This window comes from Epinephelus fuscoguttatus, linkage group LG20 (genome assembly GCF_011397635.1).
Source record: "Epinephelus fuscoguttatus linkage group LG20, E.fuscoguttatus.final_Chr_v1".
Taxonomy (NCBI): domain Eukaryota; kingdom Metazoa; phylum Chordata; class Actinopteri; order Perciformes; family Serranidae; genus Epinephelus; species Epinephelus fuscoguttatus.
The window spans coordinates 38115840-38132917 of NC_064771.1; the positions used below are offsets into that span (position 1 = coordinate 38115840).

The following is a 17078-nucleotide window of genomic DNA, read 5'->3' on the forward strand; positions in this document are numbered from 1 at the left end:
AGGCCTCAGTCCAAACCCGCTGACCAAAACACAGCACAGTTATACCTGATCTGAGACCACACAGCATATTGAATCCAATATTTAACATCTACACAACCAGATCCTACATCTCCCTTTATGTCATTAAATTCCTCTTTTTCACACGTTGCAGTGTTTTGCACTTGACATTTACACAGAACTACATCATACAACAACAACTTGAAATTTGTCCTGGATCACGTTAACATTTTCAGATCTAGTCTGTGTCTTTAACTTAAAACACGTTCCCATGGATAAACTTTAATAATCTTTTACATTTCTCTCTGATCTTTTCATAAATTAAGATTAAAATGATACACAAGCATTTAAAGCATTCAAGAACGTAACGTCAAATCTGTTAAATATTCACCTTTATTGACACTAACTTGAAAAACAAACTCTTTACACTGTTTCCTTTCCTCTACATTTACAGAATCTTTCAGACCATCGTGCTAAATTAATAATAATATTCAGCCAAACATCCATTTTCCTTTTCTTTATTTGTTTGTGTGTGTGAGCTTTTTTGACTTCTGCCTGTCTACAAGGTCGACATGAGCGTGTTCCAGTTATTACTGCGCTGGGAAAACCCTGCAGAAAGACGTTTAATAAGCGGCCAATCTTACAGCCGAACTACACAGGGTACGGACGTGTGGGCGGAGCGGAGCAGGGTTTCTCACCTGCTACACACACTCTGTCTCTGCAGCGTGTCGTTGCTGTGAGCTTCACTCTGTGTGTGTGTGTGTGTGTGTGTGTGTGTGTGTGTTGAGTTTAGCCAGGTGATAAATGCAGCTGTTCACGGAGGCTTTGGAAGCGTAGGCTTTATTAACTGTTACTGAATTAATTAAGTGGATCGTTCTAACAGCAGGATGCACTGATTTGATTGATTTTATTTTAATGTGAAATGTAAAAACACCCACAAGGTTACTCAGCTGCTTCACATTGCCTCTGGTACAATTAGGTATTTATTTTATCATTTTAAAACAGACTAATCATTTTTTAACAGTTGCATGTCGTTTTTACCTGTTGGACGTCTCCTGAACCGCACGCAGAGACACATTAATAGACTAGCCGTGTAAAATTAGCCTTGAGCAGCGTGATGCTTGAGCAGGCGAGGCTTCAGTGGTCAGTGTACGAGCTTCAGTAATTATAACGGATGTGCTCTGCTACGTCGTGACCGTGCCCCATGTGTTTTGGTTGTTGGAAAGTTTTAACTCCGGAGAGAGAATGTTAATGAATATTACAATCACTGTCAGATCCTGTGTTGAACTCGTGCGACCATTTTGTTGCCTTTTTCCCTCCAGTTTGAAGGGACAGTTTGGATTTTTTGAGGCTCAACTGTGTGATGTATTTATCCAGAGTATATACATGTATCACCTGCAGTAGAGTCGGCACGCCCCAGTTTGGAGGAGCAGGCAGGAGTACTGTCATGGAAGTTAAGCAATGTACTGCTGTGTACAGGGGCAGCAGCAAAACGTATTTTAGCTGCCTACAAAAAATCAATATCACTTTAAGTGTACCCTATATCAAAGGGATAGTGCAGCCAAAAATGAAAATTCAGCCATTATCTACTCACCCATATGCCCGACATAAAAAGCTGTTTGGAAAAACCTCATTTGAACTCTGTTTTTAGCCTCATTGTAGCCTGTAGCTCTGACTGCCTCTCTGTGCTCACGTGTGCACACTTGAGACCGGCAAAAGCACGTGAACACATGAATGCGGTGCCCATGTCTCACAGCCTCGGGCAAGCGCGCGGTGCCCAGAGAGGCAGTCAGAGCTACAGGCTACAGTGAGGCTAAAAACAGAGTTCAAATGAGGTTTTTCCAAACAACTTTTTATGTCGGGGCTTCAGGACACTTGGATCACTACGGACGAGCAGTATGGAGATATTTTGTGGTTTCAATGATGTGTTTTTGGATGTTTGAATCTGGGGCGCCGTCAGCCTCCATTAGGTGGAGTTGTGTTGCTACCTCCTCTCCCCTTGGATCTCTGCAAGTGATGTGAGGACTCTAAAACTTCACCTGAGCCTCCCTCGGCATATGGGCGAGTAGATAATGGCTGAATTTACATTTTTGGGTGAACTATCCCTTTAAGAGTATTTTCATTGCTTCACCTTGCTGTCAAACAGCCTGTGCCGACGGGGAACTGAAGCCGTTATCTACGCTCTCATCAAAGCCAGACACCATTGACAAAAGCAGCGTTATAACCTCACTGAACACAGGAGCTGCTGGTCGACGGCCGCTCCATCAGTTTGTCATTGTGTGACTTTGGTTAATCAAGTCTAAACACCAAAGTCACACTGATTAAGACAGAGGTAGACTCGCAGCTCTCAAGTTCAGTAGGTTAAAATACGGTTATAATTTTGGTCTTTGAACCATGTGACTGCTCTCCAGGCTTAGCGTCAGCAAAGTGCACTGGAGCTTAACTCCTGCAGACCGTAGATGACTTTATGTCCTTAGGAATATTCAGAATAACAATGTATTTACGGTATCTGCTCAAAGGCTTTGGTTCTACAGGTAATCTATATATCTGTCATTAAAAGTGTTCTGTCACACAATATTTCTGCACGCATGGTGACCTCAATCGTACAGACGTCTAGTGCCAGTGATCAGCACCTCCTTATAATTCTTGGTGTGTGTTACTTTTATATTTGAAACCTTAATCAAGCTGGTGAGGGTCATCAATGTGGCCATTGAACTAATCATGTCGCCTGTTTTCCAGAAGCTACAGAGACATATACAGAGGACATTTATCCTAAAGGAGAATGTCTTGCTCAGTTCTTCAAGACTCCATTTTCATGATTTTCTGTTTAAACTTTATGTATTGTACTATCAGTGTTATATCTACAGTTTTTATTACCATTTTAACTGCCTGATGGGCCAGAGACAACTGTCAGCTTAAGCAGGAGATATAGACGCTAGTTAGCCAGTTAGCACATTAACAAACAACCAGATGGTGAAAGAACTGTGCGTCAGTGAACAATAACACAATCACGAGCCGTTTCTGAGCTCAGTGTCTGAACAAATACTGAATATAACAAGAGCAACAGGAAGGCAACCAAAGCACTGCGACAAAATGTAGAAGGAAGGAGGAAGAGGAAGGAAATATTAAAAAGAGTCAAACACGTCAAGTGTGGTGCAGATTGAACATTTACGCTGAAGTAATAAGAATTTCATGTTTCATGGTGAGACAACAGGGCGGCACGGTGGTGTGGTGGTTAGCACTCTCGCCTCACAGCAAGAGGATTGCCGGTTCAATCCCGGGCGTGGGAGCCCTTCTGTGTGGAGTTTGCATGTTCTCCCTGTGTCAGCGTGGGTTCTCTCCGGGCACTCCGGCTTCCTCCCACAGTCCAAAGACATGCAGGTTAATTGGTGACTCTAAATTGTCCGTAGGTGTGAATGTGAGTGTGAATGGTTGTTTGTCTCTATGTGTCAGCCCTGTGATAGTCTGGCGACCTGTCCAGGGTGAACCCTGCCTCTCACCCAGTGTCAGCTGGGATAGGCTCCAGCCCCCCCCGCGACCCTCAAGAGGATGAAGCGGTTAGAAGATGAATGAATGGTGAGACAACAAAACTTGATGCCACGCCACGGCCACACCGTTCAATGCTGACCAAATCGTTCAACAACACAAACAACATCACAAAGTTGTCCAGATGGTTCACACCAGTTCTGAAGTTATTAGGGCCCGAGCACCGACCGAAGGCCGGGCGAAGGCACTCTTGAAACTAAAGGAATTATTATTATTATTATTATTATTATTATTATTATTAGTTTTCATGCAAATGAATTGCCTTTTTGGGAGGCTTAACATACCCAAAAACTCATGAAACTTTGCAGATATATCAGAACTGGTGAAAATTTGATATTTTAAGGGTCTCGTGCGCGGTTTCCAAAAAGTGGCTCAGGGGCGCCCCCTACAAAAGTTTGAGGAAACAGCCCCTGAAGCTAGTTTAACCTACATGTATGGAACTTGGCAGGCTTATGTAACCCTCCAAGACGTACAAAAAAGCCTCTTGGAGGCATGCTCTAAACCCAACAGGAAGTCGGCCATTTTGAATTTATTGTGCAATTTTGGTGCATTTTTGGCCATTTCCAGGGGTCATAAATGAACGAACTAGTTTGGATTATGTCTGCAGGAGGAGTTCGTTAAAATGAGATATGCAGAAAACGCGACAATTTGGCAATGAAATTTAAAATGGCTGACTTCCTGTTGGGTTCGGCCTGTGGGTCCAAGAGGCTTTTTTCTGTAGCTTTTTAACATTTCCTTCCTTGTGTCAGGGTCGCCTTCCTGTCGATCCCGTTCTCCACGAGCACCCGACACAAGGTTCTGATCCTGTTTCCATCTCACGCCCTCTTGACTTTAATCTTCTCCTTACTTAAGTTTCTATTCTGATGTGCTGAGCTGCCAATCAGAGGGATTTTATTCATCAACCATCCACCATCTCTGACATTGATTCAACATGCTGAATCGGCCCAAAAAAGGCTGACGAGGGCCAAAAGTGCGGGACAAACTGCAAAGACTACAGATGTTCACCGATGGCCCAACAGGCGACTTGGTGTGGGGCCTTACGACGGGATTCTGCAGAACAAACATGGGTGCACCAAAGATTCACACGTGTAAGAAAACGCACAAGTATCCTTTTTCAAATTCGCCTTTATGTAATTAATAAATGCCCTTCTTACATTAATTTCTCACCACTTCACTTTCCGTCTTATCCTTTCACAAGAATTATAAAACTGTCGAGGATACAGTCTGAAGATACGAAGCTAACAACCTCTGTAACCTCCATCTGACTTCATGTTCTTAACTTTGAAGGACTTCCATTTGGCGGCTTCATAATTACAAGTTGACAAGTGGGAAATAGGCGTTAACATTATCGCCCTCCTCGCAGAATCATTGTGACAGAAACAAACAGCTGATAATTGTGAAGTCAAGCACCCATTGTGTTATAATCCCTAATATATCTTATGCGCTGAGTAATCACCGGCTCGCTGCGTTTATTCACCTTAAATTGGAAAATGGCGAAACCTGCCGCCAAGTCACTCCACAAATAATTTAATGCACCAACAAGCGGACATTTTTTGGAACATAAAACCTGTCTCATCTCACACAAACAGGCCCCCTATGCACCGTGACTCAGTGATTACTGCCTGCAATATTTCTCAATCACTTGAGCTGAAATCCCCAAGCGCACATATGCACGGAGACAGGCAGCGCTTAGAGAGACGAGGGCAGGAAGACGAGAGGAGAGGGATGAGCGGAGAGACATGCGTGCCTGACCTGCATGCCAAGTAGCCATCTTTGTACCCACCCTCTTTTTTTACCCTCTCCAGCCCAAACACACACACAAACACATGTGCACTCACTCAAACACTAACACACACACATGTTGGGGCTTGGACACACATTCTTTCCTCCTTCCAGACACATGCATGAACGCACGTCACTGCGGCAACACAGACACACCTGGTCAACACCTGCCTGCTCTGTGAACACACAGACCCTCCCCTAAAAACACACACTCATGGTCGCACACTCACGTTAAGCAGAAAGGGAGGAGAGAATGAGGTGTGAGCGCATCACCTGTCACATGCCTCCACATACATTAAGAAGGTGCACACACACACACACACACACACACACACACACATGCACACACACACACTCCTGTACTCCACATCACTCCGTCATCATTCACGCGGCGACAGAAGCAGTCATGGCAGCACCACAGAGGAACGCCGACATGTCTCAGCTGAGGATGCAAGGACGGGGTTAGAGCGAGTTACCGTTGCTACTTAATGAGCACGTCGGCGGCCGCCTGGCGCATCCTCCCGCTCCACACGCCTCCCTCTTCCTCCTCCCCCCTCTCCATCTTTTCTCTCTTTTTTTTTTTCACTGCGGCTCTGTGTCTTTCCCGCGCCCTGAGGATCCGCCAGAGTCCCCCCTCGCTGGTACCCGTAGTAGCGCCTCAGAGGCTGTTAGCATCTCTTCCTGCTCCTCCTCCTCCTCCCTCCTGTCCCTTCCCCTCTCTCTCTCTCTCTCTCTCTCTCTCTCTCTCTGTCCGTCACCCTCTCTCGCCCCTCGTCCCTGACACAAACGCTAAAAAAAAAAACCTCCCTCCGTCTCTCCCTGTCACACGTTCTCTCCCCTGCTGCTGTTGCCTCTCACTCAGTACAGCATGTGCCTCCTTCCAAAGCCCAGGCATTGCCAACCATATGATATCACTCAGTTGCCTTATATGGGAAAACGGTGGGTTGCCATGACGACAGCAGACTCCACCTGTTTCTCCCTCTCTCTCTCTCTTTCTCTGGGTGTCAGTCCACCTTTTTCATCAGGAGATAGATGGTGTGGTTTGGGTAAATAGACACAGCACATGAAAGAGCAGAGAGTGGGTGGAGAGGAAGGAGGAGTTGAGACGGGCGAGATGAGAGAGGATGAGAGCCGACGTGATGGACAGAAGCTGACGGAGGTTCGGAGGGAGAGGGAGCAGGCTTAAAGGAGTAGCTTAACGTTTTTGGGAATGTTTTCTGAGAGAGATATGAGACGATCAATATCAATCTGTGTGTTAAATTAAGAGCAGGTTTAGCTTAGTGTGAAGACTGGGAGCAGGTGAAGCAGGTGAAGCAGGTAACCTCTCTGTCGTCAGTGACAAATAATCACCTATCAAAGCTCATTAATTAACACAACATAGGTCATGACCTATGTTGTGTTATGACCTTCACATTAACAACAGCCGGTCAGAGTGACTCGTCCTGTCGTCACAGTGAGGCTCGCAGGTTTGGTTCCATCATGTCGGCGCTGAGACCAAAACTAGGCCAAATCCAGATCAGTCATCCTCCGGTCCTGTGTAAACATCTCATGATATTTCCGTCACTCGGTGGCTCATAAAGTCTTTTTTTAAACCTCTTTCAGACAACAGATATCTGTATGACGCAAGTCGACTCGACATGTGTTCGATCCTCAAACGACTTATTCACATGGGGCAGCTGTCACTCTGCTTCATGCTGTTGGAGAAGACACATAAACTTCACTGATAAACACAGAGTGTTGCTGAGCTGCATCCAATGGTTTCATCTCCTGGTCCGTCCATGTGCACAGTCTTGACTGATCACCTGCTCTTCTCCTATCTTCTGTGGTGAGTTGCTAAAATGCCATTTAAATGTCAGATGAGTTGATTAAAGTTCATCTCTATCAGCGGCGCCTCTTCACCAACACTGGTTCTAAAGGAGGGTCGGCTGATGCTGACTCAGATAGATGATCCCGACATGGGTTTGACCCACAGCACCGTCTCCGTCTGAATGGATATGACTGACTGATATTAATGATTAATGGGCATCCTGGGTGATTACAAATGGACAGCGCTAAAGACAAGTGAGAGCAACTACCACATATCTTTTGTAGTCTAAACGTTAACGTGTCTTCTTGTGTCCCCGCCTAGACTGTTGCAACTCGTTATATTTTGGTGTTACTCAGTCTTGCAGCAAGAGTTTCAACAAGGTCAAAGAAGAGGGAGCACGTTACCCCCTTCTTGCCTCCCTACACTGGCTGCCTGTTAGCTACAGTGTTAAACAGCCCCGCCCCCTCTTACATCACACTGTGAGAAAACTGAGATCGTCTGACCAAAGACCAACTGGGCCAATCCCAGTTCTCTTCCCTTAACCTTACCCCTTGGTTCCAAGCACACTCGCCAGATAGATTCCCCTCAACAACGAAGGGGTAGTGCTGAGGGGAATTTTACCTACGAATTGGGATGCCACTTCATACAAATTAGCGTAACAGACGTGTTCACCTAAGTCACGGCTATCGTCAACGTAGGCTTCTTGCACGGAGAACTCTGTAGATGTTCATGTCAGCTACATCGTGAATTAGCGTGCTTTCATATTCTAACTCAATTCTAACAGATAACAATGCATATGCAGAAACAACACATTCCGACATATTTTGGAAGTTTTGCATGCTTATTTGGGAAAATAGTCTGAGGCTGCCATCTTCCTGGAACTCGCCTGGCTGGATAGTTTTGCAATACATCCTTGGAAATTCACTCTTCCGCTCAGTTGAGATGGGTTCGTAAAATTAAGTGGGGATTTTAAGGGCTGAAAAGCACTTCCCTAAAGTTTGGGACACCCTAGCCCTTCACGTGAACGTGCAAGAACAAGGGCTAGGGCCAATTTTGACGGGAAGTGTGAGTATTGGGACGGACCGGGACAGGGCTTTCTCTATCACTGCCCTGAAACTCTGGAATTCTCTTCCTCCCACCGTCCGATTCTGCCCCGTCATTTAGGTTTTAAAGAATCATCTTCAAACACTTCCATGGATGCAAACATGAAAGCCAAGGGCAAAAGTCCAGTTTTTCCGGACCCTGCCACCCTGCCTCCTTCCTTGTTAAGTGCCGACAGCGCAGTGGTCACGTGATCGCATCCTTTCAAAATACATGGGGCATGTACCTCGGAGTAATATTTGATCAAGATTTGTCTTTTAATTCTCATTTAAAACAAACCTCACGGACTGCATTTTTTCATCTGCGTAATATTGCGAAAATTAGGCCTATCCTGACCCGAAAAGATGCAGAAAAATTGGTCCACGCTTTTGTTACCTCAAAGCTGGATTACTGTAACTCTCTATTATCAGGTAGCTCTAGTAAGTCCTTAAAAACTCTCCAGCTAATTCAGAATGCAGCAGCACGTGTACTAACAGGAACTAAGAAACGAGATCATATCTCTCCTGTTTTAGCTTCTCTGCACTGGCTCCCTGTAAAATCCAGAATTGAATTTAAAATCCTACTGTTAACTTATAAAGCTCTAAATGGTCAAGCTCCGTCATATCTTAGAGAGCTCATAGTGCCATATTATCCCACCAGAACACTGCGCTCTGAGAACGCAGGGTTACTCGTGGTCCCTAAAGTCTCCAAAAGTAGATCAGGAGCCAGAGCCTTCAGCTATCAGGCTCCTCTCCTGTGGAATCATCTTCCTGTTACGGTCCGGGAGGCAGACACCGTCTCCACATTTAAGACTAGACTTAAGACTTTCCTCTTTGATAAAGCTTATAGTTAGGGCTGGCTCAGGCTTGCCCTGTACCAGCCCCTAGTTAGGCTGACTTAGGCCTAGTCTGCCGGAGGACCCCCCTATAATACACCGGGCCCCTTCTCTCCTTCTCTCTCTCTCTCTCTCTCTCTCTCTCTCTCTCTCGTATCCTATTACTGCATCTAGCTAACCCGGCCATTCTGGATGTCACTAACTCGGCTTCTTCTCCGGAGCCTTTGTGCTCCACTGTCTCTCAGATTAACTCATATCACAGCGGTGCCTGGACAGCGTGACGTGTGTGGTTGTGCTGCTGCCGTGGTCCTGCCAGATGCCTCCTGCTGCTGCTGCTGCCATCATTAGTCATTAGTCATACTTCTACTGTTATTATACACATATGACTATTGTCACACATGTATACTGCCAGATATTAATACATACTTTCAACATATTGTACCGCAGTAGCCAGAACTATAACTATAATATTATTACTTTCATTAAAGCTACTGTCATTACCTGCATCTCTCTCTCTCTCTCTCTCTCTCTCTCTCTCTCTCTCTCTCCCTGTGTCATGTGGATTACTGTTAATTTATCATGCTGATCTGTTCTGTACGACATCTATTGCACGTCTGTCCGTCCTGGAAGAGGGATCCCTCCTCAGTTGCTCTTCCTGAGGTTTCTACCGTTTTTTCCCCGTTAAAGGGTTTTTTGGGGAGTTTTTCCTGATCCGCTGTGAGGGTCATAAGGACAGAGGGATGTCGTATGCTGTAAAGCCCTGTGAGGCAAATTGTGATTTGTGATATTGGGCTTTATAAATAAAATTGATTGATTGAATTGATTGATTGATGTACGAATTTGGGTGCATTACTTATCGAAGCAAAACATACGACAGCCTGTTGTTGTTGTGAGCAGTTTCATGTGGGAACCATTGTATTTTTTACTGACCTACACCCCCCCAACTGTATCACTCTGCAGAAGGAAGCGTGCAACTACTGCTAGCTCACCTAGCACCACTGAGCTAGCTAACGTTACAGCTCAAGGAGGACGATAGATGCACTCTTCCTTCTGCGCAGTGATACAGTTGGTGGGTGCACCTCAGTGGGAAAAAAATAGTTCCTACATGAAACTGCTCACAACAAGGTCTGTGGATTATTTTTAGTAACCAGGTCATGACTTCTGCAAAGAGACACTGATGTTGAGTTTTGAGCTCCACAAGCTGAGTGACATCTATGTGACATTATACAGGAGAGAAGGCAGACATCTCTACGGCCAACAACTCTGACACTCTGCAGCTCACACCAAAACTACTAGACTGATAATTGGAGGTAAGGTAAGAGGGAGAGTGTATAGTTTTGATTTTGGCATTAAACTGTCCCTTTAAACAAACTAGATACATTTTGTTTGGAAAGAGCTAGGCTAGCCGTTCATCCTGTCCTCATGCTAATCTAGGTTAACCCCGTCCTGACTCCTGCTCTGTGCTGAACTCACTGACATGAAACTGACATCAATCTTCTGAACTCCCCCTCAGACAGAAAGCAAACAAAAAACTGCTGAACTGTTCCTTGAAGCCAGAGAAAGAGGAAAGCTGCAGCAGGCTGCTCTGTTTAGACCATCTGTCTCAGGTATCACGTCGGCAAGAGGTGATTGATGGCGGAATGAAAGGCAGAATATGAAGAGAAGAGAGAGAGAGGAGAGGGATTTGATGGAGCAGTGAGTTTAATATTTCACATTCTGACATTTTCTCTCACTTAAATCCTTTTCTCAGTATTCTATCGCCAACTCTTTTCAGATAATAACCACTAAAGAAGTGGCCATTACTGCCCCAGCAAGCCGCTCATAAAAATGCCTCCACTGTGTGCGACTAAAGCCCCAGAGGCACCTCGCCACATAATGCGCTTGTGTGGGTTTCAGAGCCCACCGATGTGCTGTTATTATCTCCCAGGAAGAAAATCTTCACATGTGGAAACAGAAAGCACTCAGAGAGCTCATACCTCCCCCTGAAGGCTGCACTCTCCTAGAACTGTTATCTAACTCAGATGGAAGAAGCCTCTGTCTCTCTGTCTGTTTGTACGTATGTCTCTATATAAATATGCATGTATGTATGTTTTATGAATGTATGTACGTACTAGGGGTGTGACAGTCCTGAAACAGAAGCCAAAACCGCAACATGTCGTCCATGGTCTTGTGTTGTGGTTCCATCTCCTGCGCTGCGGTCGAGTTAAGTGCCGTAACTGTTACAGTAAGTATTGAGACCAACGAGTCCCTGTTGGATGTTTACATTGTTAAAAATAAATCTGCTGTAGCAAAACAAATGCTCTGAACCGTGACCCCCTCAAAACTCAGCTACATACCAAATCGTACATTTTGTGTACCACTAACATTCCTTTTATGTATGTGCGTCCCTCGATTGTTTCAACAAACGTTTATCTAATCGACCACACCTTTTCAGGTGTCTTGCTGAGGACTCAAGGAGGTGCAGTGGTGAGCAAAAAATAGGTCTAGCACTGCCTACAGAGTGCTGCATCAGGCTGTCCTCACAAACTGTGCGTATGTTTTCCTACAAAAAGTAATGCACCCAAATTCGTACATATCCCACGTATTTTCAACAGCTGCAATCATGTGACCAATGTGCCGAGGGGAGCAGTGGATGGGTCACAAAAACCCAGACTTTCTCCCGGGACTTCCCCCTGGAGATGCGTATTCAGAACTGTGTTGACTGAGAGTAGGTACGTACTCACCATGTTTTCTTTACTAAACCTAACCACAGCAACTTTACTTGCTTTAACCTAACCTCCATATTTTTTTATTATTTTTTGGCCTTTATTTGAAAGGAGAGTGCTATTGTGAAGGGGGGGTTGACATGCAACAAAGGGCTGCAGGTTGGAATTGACACCGCAGCCACTGCAACAAGGGCATAGCCTTTTTTAGGAGGTTCAGGAGTTGTACAAATTTGCAGGAAAGCCCAATCAGTCTTTTTTCAGCATTGGCAGTATAAAAACAAAATCGGGGAGTGCAGCAAAATGCCGCCTACCTACTTTTGTTTATACAGAATGTGCCTTTTTCGGGGCAATGGGGGGCGTGAGCAAGTAACAAAACGTGTAGCTCAGCATGTGACGTAAACAGTGACGTGGGAGGGAAGCCGCGGCTGGTCAGTCCTTCGGTGATTCTCTCATAAGTCGGCCCGTCCTTCACCGTCCCCGTCATCTGACGGTTAATGGCCTCTTCGTTTGCGAGGACAAGGAGGGCGCGCAATTCCTTGTCTCCCCAGTTGCTCATCTTTACAGTGTCTGTCAGGTTTGTGTTTCCCTCTTGCTACTAGCTGCTCGCTAATTCCTGCTATCAGCTGTTTCCTGTTTATCCACCGCCAGTGGCTCGCACGTGCAGCGTCATCAACAGCTCCTCCCACAAGTCATCAACAGCTCCTCCCACAAGTCATCAACAGCTCCTCCCGTTGCAGAAGGCCGCCTCGGTCTGTTTAAACCAAAAGGGTTCCACCAATATGTCTACCCTACGAGGTGGAAAATTGGGCAACTCGGATCAACTCGCCAATCCAGCTCTGTGTGTCTAAACGCTCGCAGCTTGCCGGCAAAACGGCCCAACATTCAGCAAAAATCTGGCAGTGTAAAAGGAGCTATAGCCTTTGTACATGAGGCACCTGCTCTACCAGGTAAGCTACTCGTCAACCCAACCGCCATGACTTAACAGCAATTAAGAAACTGCACATTGAGGACGTAACGCCATTCATGGGGCACTAATTCGTAGGATATCATATGAACTGTCCTATGAGGATACGTTGGCTGAAAGAATGAGTCCTAAACCCAGTCATGAGTTAGCATGTTTACACCTCTGGCTTCCTCGTCGCAAAGTCATGGGACCTTATTTCGATGCCTTAAATACGATGTGTGGTACCGTTAACACAAGCTTAAGAGACTCTCACATTTTATTCTATGACATAAAATACACAAGTGGCTAAATGAGACTACTGAGCGTCATCACACTAAACAAGACTTCATGGCCTCTCTACCGTGGCGACGATGAAGTCATGTGACCGTGTTGTAGTTAGTTTATAGCCTAATGTTAGCTTTTTACTTCTGTCAATTGCATTTAGGCTTCAAAAGTCAGGAAAGTTATGTAAATTTGTGAAGATGATTTTGCAGAACGCAATGTGTATGTATCATAAATAATAATTTACCACAGAGCTTATTTTTTATTATTGGGAAAATCCAATAGATGTGCGAAACAGGGTGACGCTAACTTCTGCGTCGGCCTTAGAAAATGTCATACCTGCAGCACTCTGTTAACTGTCGCACAACTTAACGGCAGGCTGGGTACAGCTCACTCTCCGTCACTCGCTACAGCACATTCAACAACAGTAAGAAAGACATCCCAAGTCTACACTGTAGCGCACTCAAACACTTCAAGGACCAGTGATGTAACTTTCGTTATAAATGCGTTTGGTCCTTGAAATAGGCGGGCTTTGACTTCACTAGAGCTGCAAAATGTTTGTGTTATGGCTATGGGAAACAACTGTGATAGCAGGTGTAATGCTCAGGACTCAAGGATATTCAGTGTGGAGTGTGAAGTTGTTTGGATGGGCGGTTCTCGAGAAAGCTGCAAGCAGCAACCACACAAGGCCAAGCAAACAGGTGCTGCAATGGTTTTATAAACATCTGGATCTCCATTAAAGTAGACGCTGTGATTTGCAAGACTTGTTCATTCTAGAGGTGCTGTAGTTCAAAAGACAAGAGTAAAACATCCACAAAATGACCCCATTCTGCAGTGTTAAAGGAGCTGTGTGAGATGTTCACAGGATATCTGTAACACAGTATCTGAGGCAGGATTGTCTGAGCGCACAGTTCTCAACACGAAGGTGGCCAGTGGCAGCATGAACTCCACAAACAGTGTGAAGCACCAGTGCTGACAGAGCTGACAGTGTTAACCAGAGGGTGGGTGCTACACATCTGCAGTGGTGCCATTTTGATATCAGTGGTAACCGCTGTATGAGCACGGTGCAGACATTACCAAGGCAGCGGGACACACACATGCAGGTGCAGCGGGACCAGCTGACAACAAACCACAGAGAAGCTCGGATTATAACACACACTTCATTCTCTGCTCAGGACAGCATCACTCCTCTATATCATTACATAGCAGACAGATGTTTGCTGCTGTGACTGTCACACACAGAACCTTTCATAAGTCTTTTGAAAAGATCCCAGAAACCCATTAAAACGAAAACTAGTTCTTTGGCTCCTGCCCCGGCTTCACTCTGAATTTCGACTAAACTCTGCTGGTGAGTTTTTGATATCTCATGGAAAAGATGTTTCCATTCAGATGTTGCCCAAGTTTTAAGTCAGTTTCTGAAACATAGTACCTTTATGCAAATATATTCATGACAGCATGAACAGAATACATTACACAGAGCAACAGCACATCACAACATCTCTCTGCTGCTTTGATGTATTTGTGTTTTTATGAATTAATGTGTCTCTTCTCATCTGCATGTGAAGCAGAGCTGCGTAATATGGATAAATCCTCCATCATGGTACGATGATATGTATATTTATGCTAATATAAGACATTTTCTGAAAACAATCATCTTCAATATGATGAAAATATTGTTTTAAAAACATCTGGAAAATCAGCTGAAACCTTTAAAAAGGTTTGGACAGATAGAGGAACGTCTGTTTTTGGCCAATCTTATATATTCAATACCTTTAATGAAGGTGTCGTCACAGTGGTGTTAGAATCCTATAGAAGATTAATCGTCCTGTTCATAATGGCCGAGATGTAACAGAGAGGAAAGAACAATGATGGGTGACAAATTTATGATCTCCTGGTGCAAATCATTACGTCACCACACTCTCATCCTGTGGTGTTTTTAATCAGTGATCGAAAGGCAGGCTGACATGATGAGGGTTTGGATGGAGGAGAGCTGGACACGAAGATTTGTCAACAGCAGAAGAATAATTTGTTTGTTCAGTTGTTGTAATCTGAGTTTTAACAGGGACGAGGTCTGCAGTTGCTGCTGCACGACCCTCCGTCAGCATAACTGTTTATCTGTTCTGTTAAATAGATGAACATAAATATTTTAGAAGTTGGTACCACGACATCAAGATGTGTTCTAAAAATGTGTTTTCATCAGCCTCAATTGTTTATTCTCATTTTTGACGTGCAAACCTTCGCACCTTAGCCAGCCAATGATAACTCATCTTTTCTCCTGCCATTTCCAGAAACTTACATTTCATACACATAATAATTAAAACTGGTGGATTGAAATGAATAATAAACAAAAATTTAAAAGCAACACTTTTGTTTCTGTTCCCATTTATCACAGGTTTAAGTCAAAGATCCAAGACTTTTTTTCATGTTCTAAACAGATATATTTCTGTCATGTTGGTGAGACAGCATGGTGGTGTAGTGACGCACAGCAAGAGGGTTCCTGCTTCAAACCCAGGAACCCCCCCCAAAAAGAATGAATGAAATAAATCGTATTACTGAACACTTCTTCCCATCTGATCCACTCACCTGGGAGGTGTAGCATATCAACGTATTAAACAGAATGATTGCTTCACGATGATCATGACCATAAGCCATCTCCAATGTCGTTTCCCTGAATTTGGCAGTACATCCAACCAGCCTCACAACTGCAGACCACAAATGAAAAGTTGATGCAACAAATGGTATTTACAAAGGAAGAATTGCTGCAGAAACCATCTCAGGGAAGCTCATCTGCACACTTGTCGTCCTCACCAGGTTCTTGACCTGAGACAAATTAGTCATCGTAACTGACTTGTGCAGTTGTGAGGCTGGTTGGATGTACTGCCAAATTCAGGGAGCAACACTGGAGATAGCTCATGGTCCTGTAATGAACATTCAGTTCACAGGCAGCAGCTCTGGCAGACTTTTCTGCAGTCAACATGCCACTGGCACGCTCCGTTAACACTGCAAATGTTAAGCCCTTTTTAGACAGGAGTTGTGCAAATTAGCAGGAAAGCCCAATCAGTCTTTTTTCAGCATTGACAGTATAAAAACAAAATCGGGGAGTGCAGCAAAATGCCGCCTACCTACTTTTGTTTATACAGAATGTGCCTTTTTCGGGGCAATGGGGGGCGTGAGCAAGTAACAAAACGTGTAGCTCAGCGTGTGACGTAAACAGTGACGTGGGAGGGAAGCCGCGGCTGGTCAGTCCTTCGGCGATTCTCTCGTAAGTCGGCCCGTTCTTCACTGTCCCCGTCATCTGACGGTTAATGGCCTCTTCGTTTGCGAGGGCAAGGAGGGCGCGCAATTCCTTGTCTCCCCAGTTGCTCATCTTTACAGTGTCTGTCAGGTTTGTGTTTCCCTCTTGCTACTAGCTGCTCGCTAATTCCTGCTATCAGCTGTTTCCTGTTTATCCACCGCCAGTGGCTCGCACGTGCGGCATCATCAACAGCTCCTCCCACAAGTCATCAACAGCTCCTCCCGTTGCAGAAGGCCGCCTCAGTCTGTTTAAACTAAAAGGGTTCTACCAATATGTCTACTCTACGAAGCAGAAAATTGGGCACCTCGGATCAACTCGCCAATCCGGCTCTGTGTGTCTGAACGCTCGCAGCTTGCCGGCAAAACGGCCCAACATCCGCCGAAAATCTGGCAGTGTGAAAGGGACTTTGGAGTGACACTTGTGTAGTAATCTTGCTGTTTAATCAGCATCTTAATACATCACACCTGTCAGGTGGATGGATTATCTTGGAAAAGGAGAGGTGCTCACTGACACAAATTTGTTACCAAAATTTGGGAGACACATCTACTGAGTGCATTAAAACGATCTTTAGATCTTTAGAGCAAAAACCAAAGTGCTGCTTTCGAATTTCTGTTCAGTGCACTCCACATATCAAACATTAAATTCCAAAACATCAGCAGTTTGGGCCATCTTATGTTCTCATGTCCTTGGACAACATGTGTCATGTAAGGCTCTTGTGCTTGTGACGTCCTGACAAGACATAAAATGCAAGATTACACATTTGTCCTGCTCTGTGGCTCATAGCACAGAGGCCTAAAGTAATAATA

General features: G+C 44.9%; 1 protein-coding gene across 8 annotated transcripts in view; it reads right to left on the bottom strand.

The window, feature by feature from the left end:
- The window catches only part of zgc:114120 (uncharacterized protein LOC619267 homolog), a 190260-nt gene that overhangs the window by 105788 nt on the left and 67394 nt on the right, over window positions 1-17078 (bottom strand). For 2 of the 8 annotated variants that reach the window (XM_049563242.1, XM_049563241.1), the window contains exon 1: window positions 5802-6194. The exons of the other annotated variants lie outside the window; for them this stretch is intronic. The gene's annotated coding sequence lies outside the window, so the exon portion shown is untranslated. Of the gene's footprint in view, window positions 1-5801; window positions 6195-17078 lie in introns of those variants that run through there. 8 annotated transcript variants of the gene reach the window in all.